General features: G+C 44.1%; 1 protein-coding gene across 1 annotated transcript in view; it reads left to right on the top strand.

Moving 5' to 3' along the window:
* The first annotated feature begins 3,682 nt into the window (after window positions 1-3,682).
* The window catches only part of LRRC2 (leucine rich repeat containing 2), a 123,043-nt gene continuing 111,009 nt past the window's right edge, over window positions 3,683-15,716 (top strand). Inside the window, exons 1-2 of the mRNA XM_078852672.1 lie at window positions 3,683-4,107; window positions 8,910-9,067. The gene's annotated coding sequence lies outside the window, so the exon portion shown is untranslated. The remainder of the gene's footprint in view (window positions 4,108-8,909; window positions 9,068-15,716) is intronic.

Below are 15,716 nucleotides of genomic sequence, written 5' to 3'. Positions count from 1 at the left end.
CCCAGACCCTCAAAGGTATTTAGGTGCCTAACTCCCATTAAAATCAATAGGAGTTAGATGCCTTTTAGGATATGGGTGTAAATGATTAAAGGATCAGGCCCTTACCTTATATGCCTTCTTATGACAGTTAATTAAATAGCCTTCACCTACTGTTTGTTGAAATATGCCTGGTTAATTCCTTCTCTTACAGAATCCGAGTGGCTGTGAATTGTAAGACATTCCCTTCTTAAGTATGGCTCTGTAACACGCTAAAGAAATATTGCATAGTGCTTGTAGGTATCAAAACAACCGCCAAGAAGGCAATTAATTTAAAACACGTTTAATGGTATTTGTTTTTGTGCTCTTTGCACAGACGCACTCTAAAAACCAAAACATCTACAGTAACCAGAAAAGGAAATGATTGAAATGGTGTACCTCTAGCCCTAAAAGGCACTTAATCACACTGATACAGGAACCAGCTGCCAGGGGATGAATTCCTTTAGGGAGTTAGGCTAAAGTCAAGGAGGTAAAAATACTTTGCGTGGGAAAAATAGCTACGTTATGTATATTATATTCACAGAAAATTAAGCCAACATGTTCACCAGTTCATACCATGTGATTTTGTGCCTCTGAACATTTCCGTATTTGACACATTGGGGCCCTGAATGAACCGTTTGCTAAACTCTAAAATCTATTTTAAAATACACAAATTGCGCAGATCAGCTCCCAAAAGTCTCTCTGGTCAGTGTTTAACCACAAGATGGGAACTAGGAGGTCCTAAGTTCTACTGCCACCTGTGACACTGACAGGACTTTATAATACTTCGTAATTATATGACATTTTACAAACATCGTTTATTAAGTTGCATTGCAATATCAAGACTGGTACATTTCTTACTCATGGGAAGAGCTTACAGAGAGGTTAAAGAAAATAGCATAAGAGAGAGAAAATAACCAAAGAGGAAACAGAGAAAAGGGGTGGGGGTGAGGGAGAAGAGATGAAAACAAGGCTAAATTCATCTGGTTAAAGAGTAGGCCAGACCTTCAGCTGCTATAAACTGGCATGCCTCCATTGAAGTCGGTGATGCTAGCTGAAGATCTTGTACAAATCTCTGCCTTTTTAGGAAAAGAATTCAGGCAAAAGTGTCAGGAAAGGCAAAATCATCTGTAAGCAGAGACAGGGTGGGCTCCACCCTGACATCTGGTGGTGAGGTGTGGCAAGTTGTGGAAAAGAACTTCAGGGGCTGATCTCATTTGCATAGGCACACCCACCCTGCCTAGAATGAGGCCATAACTGCCCAAATCGTCACTTTGGCTGCTGTGGGATCCCCAGTGTCTCTGTTATTGGGGCGGGAAGAATAAATTGTTAGTACCCTGATTATGGGAACTGTGCTTGGAACTGTACTTGGCCTTTTTGTTATGATGGAGGACTCACCATCAACTGAGTAGCACTCACTAGGCAAGGGACATGGGTTCCAAAACTCTGTGAATTGAGAGAGACTTGAGACAGGTATTAGTGCCTGGTGGTGTAGGCCCCTTTTGTGAGGGCCTGAAGCACCAATTGCACCTCTGTCTCTCTCCACTGTGGAATGTCAGAGCTAATTTTGGGTCTATTAAGAGTTTTGTTACAGGTATTGTGCTGAATTCACTTCAGCCTTATAGTGCACCAGCACGAAGGCTCCCACTACTATGAGCTGAAATCACTGAGAGCTGAAATCACTGAGCACTGTGTCAAGTAGGGGGGAGCCGGAAGTTCTAGTGTGCAGTGGAGCCGGTCGTGAGACAGCAGTGTGTTCGTGAGACGGCGAGCTGAGCGGAGCCGGTCGTGAGACAGCAGTGTGTTCGTGAGACGGCGAGCTGAGCGGAGCCGGTCGTGAGACAGCGGTGTGTTCGTGAGACGGCGAGCTGAGCGGAGCCGGTCGTGAGACAGCGGTGTGTTCGTGAGACGGCGAGCTGTCCGGAGCCGGTCGTGAGACAGCGGTGTGTTCGTGAGACGGCGAGCTGTCTGGAGCCGGTCGTGAGACAGCGGTGTGTTCGTGAGACGGCGAGCTGAGCGGAGCCGGTCGTGAGACGGTGAGCTGTGCAGAGCGGAGCCGGTCGTGGTGGAGCGGAGCAGAGCCCTGTGGGGCAGTCAGCTTCAGGACACGTAAGGTGCCCCTTACCTCTTTCCCCCACACCCAGGCACATTTTAGCCAGATTGGGGAGTAACACTCTGCAGGTGAACTTTTGAACTCCGGGGCTGGACTTTTTTTGGACTTTGGGCGATTAGTGGATTGCTGGACTCAAGAGATGTTTGGGTTCTGGGACTCAAGAGCCTGAGGGAAAGGATGTGGCCCAAATTTTCTGGGGTGGGTCAGTGTTCATGGTTTGGTTAATGAACACTAGTTGTGGTGTTTCCCCAATTTAATGCTGATGTTGTTTGCCTCATGTTATTAAAGATTCTCTACTACACCAAGACTCTGTGCTTGCGAGAGGGGAAGTATTGCCTCCTTGAGGCGCCCAGGGGGTGTGTAAGATTTTCCCAGGTCACTGGGTGGGGGCTCGAGCCAGTTTTGCATTTGCTTTAATGAGAGGGAACCCCTGTGTATTGAACCCGGCCCTTGCTGCTATCAACTTGGCCTGGCAGAAGGGTTACACATCTAATGGAAGGGAACAAAACTGAAAACAGGTATGACACTGAAAGACGAGGAGGAAGGAGAGAGGAAGAGAATAGAAGGCTGAGCTCCCAGTGGATAAGAGATAGTGTTCTGGATTTCCATGTGAGATATCCAAGTTTAATTATAGGAGTTTCATTTTTTCTCTCCATGCTGGCACAAAACAAATTCCGCCTGAGATGGGAGGGTGGGGACATAGACTTGTAGACTTTAAGGCCAGAAGGGATCATCATGATCATCTAGTCTGACCTCCTGCCCATTGCAGGCCACAGAACCTCCCACACCCATTCCTGTAATAGAACCATAACATACCTTGCATCACTCAGTTAATTCCCTTCTAGCTGATTAAGTATAAAATTGATAGGTATTTGAAAGAATCCCAATCCTTTTTCAGCTCTGGTGGCTCCAAGCAGAAAGATTAAAAGGGAAGAAATAGTGAGAGAGCCTCAATTTCAACATGGATGTGACAGTCTTAAAGTACCTGACAAAGTCAGAGAGATTAATGGAACTGGGTTCTTCAAGACGTTCAGTATGGAATTTAAAGATTTCTCGGTCACTTGATGTTTGAATCTGGGCTTAGTCCTTAGTGACCAAAGATCGTTGTTATCCAGTTATCTCCAGCCTGTCTGAAATAAGTTGTTGGCCTCACTCCATAAAATCATTGACACCCCACCTGGCCCCTCTGTGCCCCACTGGCAGTTTCCACAAAGGGTATGTCATCACTGAAGACAGGGCAGTTACTCAGGTGTTGCTCCTAACCCCCTTTCCAACCACACACAATACCTCTCATCTGAATCAAGTGGTACTTCCAGCCTAGGCTAGGTGATATTGGTTAGTGTCTGGGTCCCAGGCGCCTACTTTGGTGATGCTCGACCCTGGCCCTTCCTCAGGCCTCACCCCTGCCCCACCTCTTTCTGCCCAGTTTTGTCCCCTCCCCTGAGCATGCTGCGTCCTCACTCCTCCCTCTTCCTCACCCAGCCTCCTGCATGCAGTGAAACAGCTGATTGCAGCAGGTGGGAGGTGCAGGGAAGGAGCGGGAGTACTGATCCACAGAGCCCATCGGTGGGCAGGAGGCACTGAGGGGAGAGGAGGTGCTGATGGGGGCCTGCCAGTGGGTGCTCAGCACTCACCAGTTTTTCCCTGTGAGTGCTCCAGATAGTCCTCCAGTGCCTTCCCACAATTTCCCTAGGTGCCCAGAAGGACAGACAAGTTCTCCCACAATTCACAGTGAGTCAGCTTAGCCGCACAAAGAGCCATGAGCTATGGCCCCAGAATTCCTATCAAGACAGAGAGACACACACACAAGGGAGTGCAGCATCACACTAACTCCACTATGGCTTTGCAGTGTAGCTGCTGATGCCTGGGATATGCTAACACTGGTGTTGATCAGAGAGGCTAATCTGCTGAGAAGACATAGCCAGAGAGGCCACAGAATGCAAGAACATGGAGACTGAACGAACTTGTCACTCCTTTAGGTGAGTTGCCTGGGTAGTCATGTACTTCATTCTCAGTACTACCTTTTCTGGGGATAAAGAGAGAGTATACCTTTCACAAGTACAGTAGCACATATTTTAAAAACAAATGTTTGACAGAAACTATCAAATGATCTTCAGCTCTTGGTTTGTAGACAGAAATGTTTCTTAAAGGCCTAGTTTTGAAAAATTTATATCTCAAACTAAAGTTTAGTTCTCAGATTTTATCATAGGATGGGCCACATTTTAAAAGAGAGATTATCTTGGGCTCCACCATATTTAACCAAATATTTCTGCCTGTATATACCATGGCCCCACATGTCTTGAAGCTGGGTCTACATTGGTCCTAGTCAGCTATTGCCTCCCTACCCCCAACCAGCAGCTCTACTTACCACCTGCGAGTCATGAGAGACCATGAAGATACATCTGGGAGGGCTTCCCTGGGCCTAACTGGAGGAACACTGGGAACACTGATTGGTCAGGGCTTCCTATTTAAACCCAAAGAGAGGCACAGGAAGTTGCCTGCCCAATTGGGCTCTGTGTGGCTGCTACATTGGACCCAGTCTTCTTGCCTGACTCCTGGTTTATGATCCTTGCACCTGGTCTCTGAATTTGCCTTTGACCTGAGGCTCGACACCGACTCCTGCTCCAACCACTAGACCAGGCTACCTATGTCTTGGCCACAACAGTATGTTTATTCCAGGGAAGCTCCTCTGATTGTATCCCAGAATATCTTCCAATTAAGTGGCTGAAGCATAACAACAACTTGCTGCTGTAAATCTCATGATATTTCCGCAATGTCTGGTTAGCTACCTTATAAAGGTTAAAAAAAAAAGGGAGGTTTCACAGTGTAATCAAAGTTTTTTCAAAAAAACAATTTAACAGAGAGTTCCACAATAGCATGAGTCACGAAGGGAACTCAAAGCCATAAAGGATAACACAAATAGTGAATGTGTGTTCTGTTAACACAGTTTTGTTTGGATAAGGATTAAAGAGGGAAGAGTGTGAATTTCTAATTAGCAAAAATATTGGTCTCAAGCAAATGCCAGCAGAGCAAATATCTATGCATTCAGGTCAAGTTTACAGCTTGACTTAAGTATATATTACCACATTCATGATGAGGCTTGGCTCATCTCAAATGGCTTAAAACTAGCAGTTAGAAGATACTTTGGGAGGGCTCATGAATTTCCTTCTTAAGTGAAAATCCACCATTTTCACAGCAAAATGTTCTTATTTTTTACAGAGGTCACTGAATACAGGGGTACGGGACCACAGTGACCATTTCTCACCTGGAAACCTGCCTTTGCTTTTCACGCACAAGTTAAAGAGGAAAAAAAAAATCCATCCTTTTTTCCCCCAAACTATAAATATTTGATCTTTCTCTTGGGACAAAATGTTCTTCCACAGTTCCACTTACAAACTCTGACCCTAGTCTTGCAGATACTTATACATGTGCATAACTACTTCCCAGTGACTTAAATGGGACTGCTCATATAAATAAAATTATGCACATATATATGGGTTTGCAATATGTGAGCTTATAATAAGACTAACTGGCATTTATAAAGTGCCTCTGAGCACTTGACAAACTCATTTACACACTGGGAGCCAAATCTGTAGTTCCTTAATGAATCATTGCTTAGGCAAGACTGTGGCCATATCTTCACTGCCGAAAAATTGTGAAATTGTGTTTTCACATCAACATAGTGCTCTCGAGGTAGAAACAGACTAGCTCAAATCATAGTGGAGTCAAGGCTTGGATAGTTTTTACTTGGTGGTAGCTAGTCACGTTGAACCCCAAGAGGGGTAGGTAAGGTTCACCCTGACTAACTACATCAAGATAAAAACTATCTGCTTTGACTCTGCTAGGATCTTACACTGAGAGTAGTATCTCAAATTACCTATCTCAACGTAAAAACACACCTTGATTTGCAGTGCAGATATAGCCACATTGACTGATTAACCCTATAAGTGGTGGTCAGAATTATTTTTATTTTTATTTTTTTGTGTGGGGCAGGCAGTGCTGCTGGATGTAGTTGTGTCCATGCACAGGGGTCAGTCTCTCCTCTTCACAGACCAGGGCGGGGGAACTGTAATTGCAAGTCTTTTTTCCAGCATCCCCACAAGCCAGGGAAAGGACTATGTCACAAATGTCTTGCTTCTGTACCCGTTACTATGGCTGGTGTTCACCACAGCCGCTGAAATTTCACCCGATCTTATTCAGAGTGGGCTCAGTGATGCTGACACTTGTTCACTCATCTGGAACATATAGATAAAACTTTCTTTTTTGACGGTCTCCCCTGGAGGGACGGCTTCATTACTTGCTTTCAGAGCTGTTGAGCAGGAAGGAGGTAGCATTGAACTCACATTATTATTTATTTGTATTGTAGTAGCAACTAGGGCCCCATTGTGCTAGGCACTGAACAAACAGGGGGAGGAAGATAGCACCTGACCCAAAAAGTTTGTTACACTCCCCGACTAGGGATGGTTTTAGAACTGGGGTTTTATTAAACTTAGCACTAAAAAAAACAAAAACAAAACTCAACCCCATATAAACACAGCTTGCACAGCCCCACTCCTGCTCTGTCACACTGGTGCACACCAAAACTTTCCTAGGACCACCTCATGCTCCCCAGCTGTGTCCCCTTTAACCTCATCAGCAGAACTCCTTAAAGGGCCAGAGCACAGATAAATATAATTTGGCATTCAATTATGAACTCTACACTTACAATCTAATATGCCTCCATTGCCAGCTGGGTCCAGCTAAGGGCTTCTACTGCTTCCACACCTGTGATCTTTTAAAAATGTAAATAAGGGTGATGTCAAATACAAGTGAAGATGGGCCTGGGGAGGGATGTGAAACCTGCCCATCTAAATTTCAAGGCATTTTGTCCTTTAATACTGTCAGTTGCCTAATTTGGCCATTAACTCCTAGCTTCAAAATGTTAAACTAGCTATGCAGTAAAATAAATAACTTCTTTTTGGGTTGGTTTTCTTCTTTTTGTACCTTTTCTGTTCCTATCTTCCAAATCCTTCTATTATTCCATGTGCTTTCTCTTCAGTCTTGTGTAATGTCTGTGTTTCCTCTCCTGCCACATATATGAATCTCCTAGGAGTGTTTCTTACGCCATGTCTACACTACCAACCTTACAGCAGGACAGCTATACCGCTGCAGCTGCGCTGCTGTAAGATCTCCCATGAGGCCGCTCTATGCCAACACGAGAAAGCTCTCCTGTTGGCATAATTAAACCAACTGCAATGAGCGGCGGCAGCTATGTCATCAGGAAAGCGTCTCCCACCATCATAGCGCTGTCCACACCGGTGCTTCTGTTGGTGAAACTTATGTTGGTTAGCGGTGTGTTTTTTCACACCCCTGACCAACAAAAGTTTTACTGACAAAAATGCTACTGTGGTCATAGCCCAATACTATTTTTCCGTCTCTAAGCCCTGACTAAAATTTGCATTGGTGTCATAAGTGTAGTGGGACAACCCCCTAATGTAGATTTATTCCTCCCACTCCCTGCCCCTCTCCACCCCCTTTTTACCCATTGGCTTGCAGGAGGGTAGAGTAGTAGACTTCTGTGCCTGAGCTGGCAATCCGAATAGGCCATGGAGAGGGCCTGCATGACATGTAGGGACAAGTGACGGGTTTGCTTGTATTGTATTGTGATTGAGTTATTCAGTGATGTGTCAACATAGCTCTTCCTCGGTGGTTGACATCTTGCAGAATTAACAATTTTAGGGAATAATCCATAAACCCAGATCAAAGGGGCAAAACTATATCTCATTTTATCTGAGGCAAGCCTTTCAATAAGTCATTCATACTCACTTGTCACCTCTGTTCTTTTCCCTCCACTCTGTCACTTTGCCTGCTAATGGGAGAGTTTTATGTGTACATTAACATAACTGAGATATCAAACTGCTCTCTCAAAAAACATTATATCATCAGCAATTGAGATTAGAGGGATTCCCCTAAAGATTTTTCACTGTTAGGCAGGGATAGAAATGCCTGATCCACACATTCTGCTCCATATATAATACTTTGCTAACAGACTCAGTTGCAGGGATGCAAAAACCTGGATGGCAAGCTGCCATCCCAGAAATAGCACCTCTAATAATTTACAACAAAGCCCCTGCTGGATTGGTGTTGTGTAACAATGAGATATCACAGCTACTTTATAGGAGATACTTTTGGCAAGGAGTTATATAGTAAGCTTACAGGACTGTTGTCACTCTGTGACACCCTTAAGCCTAGAATGTCTGTTGAGTCAGTGTGAAGCAATGGAAATAGCTATAAGCATGGTTGAGAGCTCTTTTTGTTTAGCATATCACGAGGTTGAATCACCCCTGGGATTTGCGGTCTGTTGCCATCCGGTTTTTAAGTTCTTAGCTTTTTTTTTTTTTTTTTTTTTGCCTTTTTACACTTTACAAATTACACCCATGCGGCATCATAGGCTTCATCGGTAATAGGATCTGCAATCTAGGTATATATAGATAATAGGAAATGCAAAATAATGTTGCGGACATAGAAAATGAGATAAGTCAGGCCAACAAAAACATACAGACTAGTGCACTCACATTACTCCAATTTTTGGAGACAGTTGTGCTGTATAGATCTGTCCATCTTTTAGTTGATCAATATGGTGAGTGTAAACCTGTGTGATCCTCAAACTGAGTATAGACCAGCTCTATCAGACAGCTCAAAACTTGTCTTCACTACAGATTTATAGTGGTATAATTATGCCAGCAGTAACTTTCCTCATGTCGACAGGTCCCATACGTTCTTTTTTTTTTTTTTTTTAAAGGGGAAGGCCCTATGTCTACAAAGAAAAACTGCTGAATCCTGACTGTGACCTGAGGCACTGCTGAATTCCTGAGATTGCAAAATGGCAGCCTGAAGCAATAGCTTTGAGAGAAGTGAGAACTACACCCATTCTCGTCACTGGGGTGTTTTGTCTGGAAGGTAATTATGACAATTTAAATATCAACAATGTTAACTATTTCACTGTTAATCATTGTTTATCCATCACTGCTGGACTTTGCGGGCAGATGAGATTGGTGTGGAGGTTTGACTGCCATCAAACAGTCCTAAACCAAAGTTCTACCTTCCAGATTTCAAGTTCTCATCTCCCCTCCCCACAATGCAAAAAGAAAGAGGAGATGGAAAGCCTCTTCCGAATGCCAACCCCCTAGACCAGGGGTCGGCAACCTGTGGCACGCGTGCCAATTTTTACTGGCACGCTGCTGCCAACCGGGGTCCTGGCCACTGGCCCCGCTCAGCCTGCTGCCTGCCTGGGTGAACGGAACCCCAGACTGGCAGTGGGCTGAGCAGGGCTGGTGGCCAGGATCCTGGCTGGCAGAAGCCAGCGGACGGAACCCCAGATCGGCAGCGGGCTGAGCGCCCGCTGCTGATCTGGGGTTCTGTCCACTGGCCCCTCTCAGCCCGGTGACAGTCTGGAGTTCCGGCCACCGGCCTCTTGCCAGCTGGGATCTCGGCTGCCGGCCCTGCTCAGCCTGCTGCCAGCCTGAGTGAACGGAACCCTAGGCCGGCAGTGGCTGAGCGGAGCCAGCGGCCAGGATCCTGGCTGGCAGGAGCTGGCGGACGGAACCCCAGACTGGCGCCACTCAGTCTGCTGCCGGTCTGGGATACCAGCCGCCAGCCCCGCTCACCTTGTTGCTGGTCTGGCGTTCCAGCTGCCCAGCCCCCGCCAGCTGGGGTCCGGGCCTCTGGCCCCTTGCTGACGGTCTGGAGTTCCAGCCGCCGGCCTCTTGCCAGTTGGATCTCAGCTGCCGGCCCCGCTCAGCCTGCTGCCGGCCTGAGTGAACGGAATCCCAGGCCGGCATCGGCTGAGTGGGGCCAGTGGCCAGGACCCCGGCTGGCAGGAGCCGGCGGACGGAACCCCAGACTGGTTCTGCTCAGCCTGCTGCCAGGCTGGGATACCAGCTGCCGGACCCGCTCATCTTGTTGCTGGTCTGGGGTTCCAGCCACCTGGCCCTGCTCAGCCCTCCTGCCGGCTTGGGATACTGGCAGCCAGCCCAGGGCTCTGCTCCTGGCCTGGGCCCAGCGCTCTGCAGCCCTTATCAAAAACTACACTACAATTAGCTTAAAAACTTGAAAACTTAAAAACTTTGTATATTACAATAATCGTTAAAAATGTATAATGTTAATAAATACATAGGTTTGATGAAACAAAGTAGTTGTACTTATGTGCCTGTGCTTAATTTGTGTTTTTGATGATGTACCTTCTAAAAAAATCTTGCATATCTTGCACCCCCAGAAAGGGCATCTCACACCCCCAGGGGGTGTGTGCACCCCAGGTTAAGAACCACTGCACTAAACTGATAAGATCTGCATTTTAATTTAATTTTAAATGAAGCTACTTAAATATTTTTAAAAAGTTGTTTACTTTACATACAACAATAGTTTATTTATATAATATAAACTTATAGTGAGAGACCTTCTAAAAATGTTAAAATGTATTACCGGCATGCGAAACATTAAATTAGAGTGAATAAATGAAGACTCGGCACACCACTTCTGAAAGGCTGCCGACCCCTGCCCCAGACCAACCTCCTGCTCATTTCAGGGCACTAGAAAGCCCTGACTACTCTTTACCCAGCTGTGAAAATTGTGTGGCTTTCCTCTTGAGCTTCTTCACTGAAGTTTTGCATTATCTTTGCTGCACACTGAAAAGTGAAAATTAGGGGGCAGCATAAAAGTTCAGTACAGGTTTTAAATTTAAAACCTATCAAACAGCCAACAGCAGACACTGCACTGATAGCATTATTTGGTTTCATGTTTAAGTTAATAAAAAAAATGCTGCATTTGAATTTTATTTGCAGCTGCCTCAGAACACTGAGTTCCGGGCAAAATTCACCATGCACTGCAGCATCTTCACAAATCAGGAGGCAGACCTATTGACTTTAGGTCCAGTGTGTTACATTACATGGGGCCCTGCACAGGCCGAGTCCACTCCTGGGCTCTCCCATTGAGTCAGAGCATGCATGGCAATGATTAGTTATTCACTTGGGATCAGACTGTTATATCAGGCCTTGTCTATACTGAAAAAGGTTTGCTGGTATAGCTATATAGGCAGAGCTAGGCTTTGTCTACACTAAAAAGAGTCTGCAATTATAGCAACACTGGCAACCCCTCTAGTGGAGTGCTTTTGCGGGATAGCTTATACCAATTCCCTGAATGGAATACCGGCAAAAGGACTTTTTTGCTGGTGTAACTGTGTCTACATAGTATAACTGTGTCATGTTGGAATGTGATTTTTTCACACTCCTAATGAACGATATATGCTGGTAAAACTTTCTAGTATAACCAGGCCTCTGTCATTAATAGGTAACAATGTCCTATTGCTGCATACGGAGAGCTCTTAACTTGTCACAGCTGTGCAAGCCAATTACTCACATGGCTATGTTGCAAGCAGTGCTTTACAATGACAAAGAACCTTACGGAATGAGGCCACATTGCACTTATTTACCAGTGGAGCACAGTGAAAAATTATGTTTATGTTGTGAATACAGGGACAGAGAAGTTGCCTGAATGTGTGACTCAGACTGTGCTGCTAGTTGTTACTCACTGTATAACAAAGGTAACTTTGTAACGTCTTCCCAAACCACAAGTTAGAATACAGGATTAAATAATAATGACAAACAACAGAAGCTATCAGGGGAAAGGAAAGATGATGTTTTGGTTGGAGGGGAAAAAAAAAAAGTCCACAAACTATTAAATGAAAGTTAATCTGTTTTCCTCTCTCCATAGGAGTGTAGGGCTGAAGTGTAATTGCTATGGCTGTAATATGTCTTTCTTAGCATGGAGTTCTAGAACTAACCTTTGCTATTAAGTAATTTGTGTTTATATTGTGGCCAACAACCTTCTTTGCTTCTGTGGCAAACTATGTCAGAGATTCCATTCTAGAGCTCTCTTTTTTTTATCCCCATTAAGGCTTTATCCCTATTAATTGCTCAGAGTTCGAGTAACAAGGTTCAGTTTGGGCCGCCCTCCCTTGGCCAGGGCAGGTCTGGCTGGGGCTGTGTTCGGACTGCCCCTCCCCTGGCCATGGCACGTCCCGGCCCAGCGGGTTCCGTGAGCACCTGCGCGGGACTAGCTTACAGGGAACTTAGCTGCCAACCCCATCAACTTCCCCCACCCACTGAGGCAAGTGGGTGGCATTTTTTAGTACTCGAGGCCTGGTCTAAACTACAAAGGTGTACCGGCAAAACTTGTTTCTGTTGGCACAGCCTTTTATGTGTCCATACTCTGTTTTGAATCCTTTTGATAAAACCCTGAACTTTTGCTGGTGAAGTTAAACCAGGTCCCCAAGCAACCTAAGCTTTCCACCAGTACCATCCTACTGGCACAATGCCTGTGTGGACAGGGAAGTATGCGTACTGGTACAAGCAGTCCTTCAGTAACAAGCCTACAATGCATCTGTATCCACAGCAGTGACCACTCTGGTGAAAGGTCAAATATTTGTTCAAACAAAAGGTAAGCAGTAAAAATGAGGTTTCAGGGCTGATGTATCATTATTTTGAACATTAATTTTGTCACTTGGGCTTCTCCCCAAGCAAACTTGTCACCCCTTCTATGACAAGAATGAAATAAAACAGGTGATGGAGCAGAAAGGCTGCTGATATGATGTCACTCACAAGACATTGCCAAGCCTAGGAAGAACTCATATTCTCCTGAGGAGTCCCCACATAGCACTAAACTCTGACAGCCAGCTCTGGGCTAAGAGCTAAACAAGAGGATAAAGCTCTTTTAAAACATCTCACACTTTAATTCTTCTTAAGTTCTTAAGCACTTCTTAAGTGCTCAGTAAATCCACAGAGTGGATACATCTGCTTTCCCACCATCAATCTTATAATACAGGAGATCTCATGGACAAGAATGAGCCTTCTAATCTCAATCCAAGTGAGACAACTGTCTGCACTAAAGAGCAGTGGTACGCAAACCCAGTGCTGGTACGTTACAACTTGGATGACACTACTCGTTCCTAATGCCATTATCAATTCCTTCCCAAGCTTGATATGATAAACAAAGCCCTCAATTCCTCAGAAGATTCTGGTAGAGAGAGGAGCTATGTTAAGAATCTCCACAAGAAACCCAAGGCTGGTCTACACATAAGTTTTATGGGTATAACTATTTCAGTTAGGGGTGTGATTTTTTTTAAACAAAAATGACTCTATGAATAAAAGCTCTAGTGTGGATGCAGTTAAATTGGTATAAAGCTCCCTATACCAGCATAGTTTATTCCTTTTCCTATTTGGGAATAGCTATACAAGTGTAAAGCACCTTTACACTGATATAACTGTACCCACACTACGGAATTGTACCACTTTAACTATACTGGTATAGTTACAATGGTACATCTTTCCAGTGTTGACAGAGCTTTAACATGTATTTCCTACCCATCACCCCACAGCGTAGATCAAGGTTTTATCTCCAGTTACCAAAGAACAAAATAAAAAGTACTGTGAATTGAGAAATTACAAAAAACTTCAATATGTCACAAACGGTAAAAAAAAAAGCATTTCTGTGAAGACTTCTCATAGCAGCAGTTGTAGTTGGAGCTGATTGTTTAAACTTTTCAAAGCAGCAGCCACCTAATAAGTCAGATGGCATTGGCTGTGCTATGGTATTTTAAATGTGCTGTGGTCCAAATGAATAACAATGTAATTGCGCATAAAAGCCCTGCACCCAACAAATGGTCACATCAGGTTGCTGTTCAGTTACAGTGAAAAACTGAAATGACAAAGCCAGCTACATATATTTTTTTAAATTTAAACATATGGGAGGAGAACAGGTCTTGTCAACACAAACTGTCCTGCAAGGCTGCAGCTTGGCACCAGCTCCAGCTGTGCACAACAGGCATTTCCCCTCAAGCCGACAGCACTATGCACAAGACACTGAAGAGGATCAGCATCTTTCCTGATCCACTCCTTAAAGAGCACTTAGTGCTGCGAGAGCTTTGTCAGGGAAATATAGTCTGATCCTTAAGTCACATTGTGAGATTAAAACAGTTAAAAAAAAAAAGCAGCAGGCATTTTATTCAGAGTGAAAGATAAATTACTATCCCTCACTTTTGCTAGCAAAAAGGAACAAAGGTAAGTAGACAGACCAATCAGCCAAATCCCTGTGAAGTTGTATCATCTCTCTCTCTCTCTCTGGGTTTGTATGCTCGCAAAAGTTATACCACTTTAACTATATCAGGAGAGTTAAAGCAATTAAACCTCCCTACCATGGATGCAGTGATATTGGTAAAATGGTGCTTTATATTAGTAGAGCTATTCCCATATAGGGGAGGAAATAATTATACCACTGTAAGGCATCTTTATATTGGTATAACTATTAGTTGCTAGGAGTGTGGGTTCTCTCTACTATTCTCCTTCCTGGAAAGATTTAAGTCTGTCTTTAATTAATTAGCACTTAAACAGCTACACTTGTTCTGAATCATCCTATACAGGTTTTGAAGCCACATTCTATCAGATGCTTTAACTAGTGAGTGAACATTCCCTACTGTTTACCATGCAAAAGGTAAGAAAGCTGAAGCATTCAGAGCATGACCATGCATCCAGACTGTCCCTGGGTGCAGAGGTGTTCAGACCAACATTTGGCTTCATGCCCCATCTTTAAGCTTTTCTTGACTGCTGTAAGATCTGGACTGATTGCCCCAGCAGCACTTCATTAACCTATTGAGATAATATCTATATTAGTAATGATATTAACCTATTTATTAACCTACTGAGATAATATCTATATTGGTAATGATATTAGAAAAGAAACTACAGTAGAGTGGGAAGAAATTCAGACCCAATTTAAGATTTCTGTACTATATTTGATGAAATATTGCCAATGATGGCTATACTGTACTGCAACTGGTAACCAAATGAAGTCTGGCTACTGCCTGGGAGGTAATTCTAAGAGGATATAGAGAGGCAACTGACCATACATAAAATATTTATAGAAAATGAAGTATTTCCTACTCCAAAAGTAAGAGCAGTTTGTGGAAGAGTAGTCCCAAGACTTTGTGGGTCTTCAAAGACTAGAAGAAGAATGGTCTTGTGATTTAGACTCAGCAAATCTAGGATCAATGCCTACATCAGCAATAGACTTCCTGACCTTGGACAGGTCACTTCAACTCTGTACCTCACTTTCCTATAAGTAAAATGGAGATAATAGAGCTTACTTTCTCTCCACCTTTGTCTTGTCTATTTTAGATTGTAATCCTTTCACACCTGGGACTGTCTCTTCCTATGTCTGTCCAGTGCCTTGCTCAGTGATACTGTATTATTAATAATAATGTGATGCCCCTAGCCACAGGGCCTCCCCGTTTGATGTTTGTTCAGTCAGCGGATCAGGAAAAGTTAGAAGGAAGACAGCAGCTATAGTAAGCTTCCACTTTGTATTTTTGTGATTAAAGTGAATGGTGCTAGCCATGCTTCCTAGAAATAAAGACAAACCATGCTCTTAGAGGTATGTATTGCATAGCAGCAGAGAACTTGTTTAATAATTATTAATTTAAAGTGCAACCTACTAAAACGCTGACTTGTCAGGCCTAAATTCTTGGCACATGAAAGCTATTCTTCGAACAGATTTCGGT

This window comes from Lepidochelys kempii, chromosome 5 (genome assembly GCF_965140285.1).
Source record: "Lepidochelys kempii isolate rLepKem1 chromosome 5, rLepKem1.hap1, whole genome shotgun sequence".
In the NCBI taxonomy this organism is placed as follows: Eukaryota; Metazoa; Chordata; order Testudines; family Cheloniidae; genus Lepidochelys; species Lepidochelys kempii.
Note: the sequence above shows the minus strand (reverse complement) of the source record. Positions and strands in the feature narration are given on the sequence as shown.